The sequence below is a fragment of the Neolamprologus multifasciatus genome, chromosome 7 (assembly GCF_963576455.1).
Source record: "Neolamprologus multifasciatus chromosome 7, fNeoMul1.2, whole genome shotgun sequence".
NCBI lineage: Eukaryota > Metazoa > Chordata > Actinopteri > Cichliformes > Cichlidae > Neolamprologus > Neolamprologus multifasciatus.
The window spans coordinates 38,464,598-38,471,598 of record NC_140445.1 but is presented as its reverse complement, the minus strand read 5'-3'; positions in this window follow the sequence as shown (position 1 = coordinate 38,471,598).

The window sequence follows — 7,001 nt, the reverse complement described above, 5'->3', positions numbered from 1 at the left end:
CCAATGTTCACATTTTGGACAGAGAGGACAGATGGTTTGAAAGAGGAGTGAAAGAAGCCATCTATGTCCACTGTGAGCGACCATCTTTGAACAGAGGCGGTGCTTTACGACACCAACTGTCTGCCATCTATAATCCAGTTTTGAGTTCCCTCCCCAGCAGAGGTGGGTAGTAACGAGTTACATTTACTCCGTTACATTTACTTGAGTACGTTTTTGAAAAAATGTACTTTAAAAGTACCTTTTTTGCACGATACTTTTTACTTTTACTTGAGTACATTTATGAAGAAGAAACGGTAAAAATTCGACTCGTTACTTAAAAAAAAATAAAAATTAGTTTAACACATTAGATAACATGCTGCCAGTGGAGTTTCCGGTAACTTTTTTACCAATGAGATATGGCCATGCAGTCACATGACCAGTTTGAAACTGTGGCGGGCAGAGCGGTCCAAGCGTTTCAAAGTAGCGGACACACGGAAGGAAGAAACATGAAAATTGGCAGAGTCTACGCTAGAGCTGAAGAGGATGAACAGCATTTTCCTCACATACAAAGAATGTTTAGCTTAAAAGCAGTACAAGAGAACAGCTATGTCTTCAGTGTCGGTGTCTTCAGTGGGAGCCAAAACAAACCAACTTTTCAGCGTGAAACAACTCAACTCGTGTAACCTGAGGAAACGGTAAGTTTTCTCTAAATATCTTTTTAGCTGTGGTTAGCTGGATGTCAGTCTTATGTTACAGCAGCTGTGTCGAGCTCGAGCTGCGAGTCATATTTTCGGCGCTACGTTGTAGTGAGATAACTTTGTGGGTGTTTTGTGCAGCTTCAGCCGTCCTTTTAGCTGCTCGCTGGTTAGCTAGCGTGAGCTATTCGCTAACAGCTAGCCTGTTTAATGAGTTCCACGCACATGCAAACAGCTCGTCTCTACTGCTTTAACTGTTAAAACAGAAGGCAATACTGCAGCTGACAGGGTTTATTATGTGAAACAGCAGCTTGTTTAGTTTAAACAGTCTGCATTAAGCTGGGCAAACACTGTGCGATTTTTTTCAGTCGCGTTATTCCACTCCTGCTCAAACTGTACAATTAAATCGCAGAGGTTAGAAGTTCATAGGTCACAATGCAGGGTCTCACACTATATGGCCTGATGCTCTGATGCCACCTGAGTGCTCAAACTGTGCGTCTATAACATGAAGCTTATCATACAAAATCTGTCCCTTTTCACTTTTACTTGAGTAATAATATTTTAAAGTAATGCTACTCTTACTTGAGTACAATTTTTGGATACTCAACCCACCTCTGCTCCCCAGACGGCTTAACGCCCACCCACATCCTGGGCCATCTGACCTCAGGAATTCGCATGACAAGGTGGGGCCAGGTTTCACAGTGAGCTCACCCGAAACCCTGGCTGATTGGGACCCACACCCAGTTTCACACCTTGGCTCAGGCAATTAGAGGATCATCAGGGGGTCCTTTTGTCCCTCTGTGGGGGGACACTCCCACTAGGTTTAAATCTGGGTCTCTTCACCATTTGACCTTAGAACTGAAGAAGCTTCTCGGATGAGAGGTGAAACGTCTTCAAGCAACTTAAAGAAGTCCAGATGCTTTTCTTTGCAAGCTCCTTTGACTACGATGACCTGGATGACTAAGAACCTTCACAGACAACAAAGTGCATGCACTTGCTGTTCTCTTGCGCTAACATGGTAATAGTAATATTACCATGTTAGCGCAACCAGTAATATTTTGAGATCACTGCTGAGTCTCTGAATGTATGTTATAATGCATATAGCACCATGTTAGCATGTATAATATTTAGATATGATCTGCTGCTACAATGCTGGCACTAAAGGTCAATTACAGTGGCTTGCAGAAGTATTCAGCCCCCTTGAACTTTTCCACATTTTGTCACATTACAGCCACAAACATGAATCAGTTTTATTGGAATTCCATGTGAAAGATCAATACAAAGTGGTGTACACGTGAGAAGTGGAACGAAAATCATACATGATTCCAAACATTTTTTACAAATAAATAACTGAAAAGTGGGGTGTGCGTAATTATTCAGCCCCTTGAGTCAATACTTTGTAGAACCACCTTTTGCTGCAATTACAGCTGCCAGTCTTTTAGGGTATGTCTCTACCAGCTTTGCACATCTAGAGACTGAAATCCTTGCCCATTCTTCTTTGCAAAACAGCTCCAGCTCAGTCAGATTAGATGGACAGCATTTGTCAACAGCAGTTTTCAGATCTTGCCACAGATTCTCGATTGGATTTAGATCTGGACTTTGACTGGGCCATTCTAACACATGGATGTGTTTTGTTTTAAACCATTCCATTGTTGCCCTGGCTTTATGTTTAGGGTCGTTGTCCTGCTGGAAGGTGAACCTCCGCCCCAGTCTCAAGTCTTTTGCAGACAGGTTTTCTTCCAAGATTGCCCTGTATTTGGCTCCCTCCACCTTCCCATCAACTCTGACCAGCTTCCCTGTCCCTGCTGAAGAGAAGTACCCCAGAGCATGATGCTGCCACCACCATATTTGACAAGGGGGGGAAAAAAACAAAACGCTTGGACACTGCTAGCATGGGGCGCCTACAGAAACGCAAAGCAGGAGATGAAGCTGAATATGTTTCCAAACCAACTTCATTTTAAGCCAAAGACTAGAAAATATGGTGAAGCAAATCTTCCCTTTGGTTTCACCTGCACAAGTGCCAAGGTAGGTCTCCCTGCATAATTGGTTTTCCCTTCGTCGGGAGCAGCGCTGGGCTCTTCAAATCACGGACAAACAGTATCCCACATTCTTGATTTTTAGTTCACGCACACTTCTTGTAATGACTAACTACTCCTGACATTTTGGAGATGTTAGCTCTTTATACAGTAAAGTTACAGTGGGATACAAATAACATCAGGCTGATCCTGCCATGATTTGTTCCCCCGGTTCAAATCACAGACAAACAGTATTCCACAACTGTTTATGTTTTTAAACCCATTTTGCACAGAGAGGCATTTTTTGTAAAATGTATTGATAGAAATGTTGAATATTATTACACAGGAAAAAAAACAACTACACGTAAAACAATTACACCGTGACGCCTCTGCCTTTCTAAATAGAGGGACATTAACTGTGTGTTTATATGTAAGCGTGTAAAACCTGCAGATAGTCAGATTAACAGTATTTTGTCTCTATCTGCCATTCTGCAATTCATCTCATGTAAACAATAACGTGGCACACAGTGTGACGTAAAAAAAGGCACATACCTTTAACGTTGCGTGACAAACTCTGTATTCCTCGTCCACACGTAAACGCAAAAAAGGAGTTTTAAAAAATCTCAGTTTTCGGTGATTCTAAACGCCGTTTACGTGTGGATGAAACAGCTGCGTTTTCAAAAATACCCATGTAGGCGTGGACGTAGCATAAAAGAGTTAGTAGTTTATTTCCTTTCTACCTGTAATTTATTGCAGATTACTTGTATTTGCTTAATTGTTTACTAAATGTTTGAGGTGTGAAATAAACCGCAATGAAGCAAAATATGGGTGTGTGTGGTTGGAGGATGTGTGCGTGCGTGTGCGTGTGCACGGGGGGCGTGAACATTTTTACTTGTAAAACAAAGGGAGGCCCAGCAAAAAAAGTTTGGGAACCACTGCCCTATGGACAGATTCCCCCACCTGAGCTGTAGATCTCTGCAGCTCATCCAGAGTCACCATGGGCCTCTTGGCTGCATTTCTGATCAGCGCTCTTCTTGTTCGGCCTGTGAGTTTAGGTGGACGGCCTTGTCTTGGTAGGTTTACAGTTGTGCCATACTCCTTCCATTTCTGAATGATCGCTTGAACAGTGCTCCGTGGGATGTTCAAGGCTTGGGAAATCTTTTTGTAGCCTAAGCCTGCTTTAAATTTCTCAATAACTTTATCCCTGACCTGTCTGGTGTGTTCTTTGGACTTCATGGTGTTGTTGCTCCCAATATTCTCTTAGACAACCTCTGAGGCCGTCACAGAGCAGCTGTATTTATACTGACATTAGATTACACACAGTTGCACTCTATTTAGTCATTAGCACTCATCAGGCAATGTCTATGGGCAACTGACTGCACTCAAACCAAAGGGGGCTGAATAATTACGCACACCCCACTTTTTAGTTATTTGTTTGTAAAAAATGTTTGGGATCATGTATGATTTTCGTTCCACTTCTCACGTGTACACCACTTTGTATTGGTCTTTCACGTGGAATTCCAATAAAATTGATTCATGGTTGTGGCTGTAATGTGACAAAATGTGGAAAAGTTCAAATACTTTTGCAAGCCACTGTAAATGCATAAACATGCAAGATCTCCTGCCTGAAGTGCGGGTGTGAGCAAATTTATTAGACCACCCGTCATAAATGCATGAAAATACAAATATTTTAGAAACATGCCAAAAGCTTTTTAACACAATAATTGTTGTTTTTTATTAGGCAATTCACAAACTGAATTAATGTTTCTATACCCAAAATTAAGCCGGCACACTGAGAAATCAGAAATCCATCAAGTAAGCAAGTAAATAACTCTAAATTGGCATCTTAATAAAGATAATAATAATAACTGAGTTCAGTTTTATTTTATTATATTTATATATCACCAAATCACAACAGCAATTGCCTCAAGGCACAATAATATGCTTGACTATTTTTCCGACTATTTTGTAAAAAAGTAAAATAAAAAAAATTGTGGATAAAACATCAATAATATTTTTGCAGTAAAAATATTATTTTATTTAAATAGCCTGCATATACTGCTCAGTTAACCATTACAGAAAACCCAAAAAGGATTCCTTTAATTACCAACACTGTCAATATTTGGGATAAAACGTTCATTGAGGAGCAGACAAATACATTTGCTAAGAACTGTTTACCAATCAAAACAAGACACTCTTCAGCCCAATTAGCTTAAAATCTAAAGTGATACATGTTGTTTTTTACTATGTCAAAAAACAATTAAGCTAGTTTTCGTGATTTCATGATTTTAGAACACTTAACCCCTTTGAAGCAAATATGTGATTTGTCATATTGGCCATGAGAGATGTCCAAGCGCTATTGTCCATAAACGGGGGGAATGGTGTGTATGATTGTGGAAATCAGTGTATTCAGAAAATGGGGACAGAGCGTCGTCTTTGATAGCTTCCTACCCAACCAGTGAAAGCTTCAATGCAGAAGGATTCCTGCTCCTAGCCGTTCATTGGCTCGCCATCCTTTTCCATACCCCAAAAGGTTCACCTGGCCTGCATTAAATAAACAAGGCAAATAAGAAATCACAAGAATAATATCATGCATTTATTACTTCCAGGCTAGACTACTGCAATTCATTATTATCAGGATGTCCAAAAAACTCACTGAAAAGCCTTCAGTTAATCCAAAATGCTGCAGCAAGAGTACTGACAGGGACTAGAAAGAGAGAGCATATTTCTCCTGTTTTGGCTTCCCTTCATTGGCTTCCTGTTAAATCCAGAATTGAATTCAAAATCCTGCTCCTCACATACAAGGTCTTAAATAATCAGGCCCCATCTTATCTTAATGACCTTGTAGTACCATATCACCCTATTAGAGCACTTCGCTCCCGCTCTGCAGGCCTACTTGTTGTTCCTAGAGTATTTAAAAGTAGAATGGGAGGGAGAGCCTTCAGTTTTCAGGCCCCTCTTCTGTGGAACCAGCTTCCAGTTTGGATTCAGGAGACAGACACTATCTCTACTTTTAAGATTAGGCTTAAAACCTTCCTTTTTGCTAAAGCATATAGTTAGGGCTGGACCAGGTGACCCTGAATCCTCCCTTAGTTATGCTGCAATAGATGTAGGCTGCCGGGGGATTCCCATGATGCATTGAGTTTTTCCTTTCCAGTCACCTTTCTCACTCACTATGTATTAACAGACCTCTCTGTATTGAATCGTATCTGTTATTAATCTCTGTCTCTCTTCCACAGCATGTCTTTATCCTGTCTTCCTTCTCTCACCCCAACCGGTCGCAGCAGATGGCCGCCCCTCCCTGAGCCTGGTTCTGCCGGAGGTTTCTTCCTGTTAAAAGGGAGTTTTTCCTTCCCACTGTCGCCAAAGTGCTTGCTCATAGGGGGTCATATGATTGTTGGGCTTTTCTCTGTATCTATGAAGCGCCTTGAGGCGACATTTGTTGTGATTTGGCGCTATATAAATAAAATTGAATTGAATTGAATTGAATTAATACAAAAATGTCAGCCAGTTAAGCTAAATACATTAAGTTATTTTTGTTCCTGTGTACACAATTTATAAATAGATAAACAAACAGTATATTTAACCAATAAGGATTTAACTAAAACATTTCAACTGCTATATACATATTATATAGCTTCACAACATTTGTTACTCAACAACTATCGGTCAAATCAAAAATCAAAATCAAATTGTTTGGACCGGCAGCGGCCAATTAGCCGATCGGCTGAGCAAAGTCATGTGGTTGGAGTCATGCATTTGTGATGCGTTCATTAGCAGGAAATAAGTGCAGGAAATTACTAAATTCTAGTAAAACAGATTTTACTCTGGGTTGCACTTGTACTTGTGACTTGTGCAATGACAATAAAGTTGAATTCTATTCTATTCTATATTCTTCAAGAACAGCTTGTTGCCCTACTGGGGCCCCTTGCTAACTCTCTCTCTGATTCTATAAATAACCTGGGCATCTATTTGGATAGCTCCTTTAAGCCCAAAAAGCAAGTGTCATCTGTAGTTAAATCTGGCTTCTTTCAACTATGCCAGATTTCTAAAGCTAAGCATTATATACAATGCAGGGGACTTTGAAAAACGTATCCACGCTTTTGTGACCTCCAGGCGTGACTATTGCAATTCTTTTTACTGTAGTCCCCAATCCATCTCTCTTCAAAGGCTACAACTGTCAGAATCCTGCGGCTCACCTTGCCAGAGCTGGAAAAATTGATTCTATTACTCCAGCTCTTGTTGATTAAATTGGTTACCTATCAAATATTGCGTTCAGTTTAAAATTTGGCTACTCCCTTTCAAAATTCAG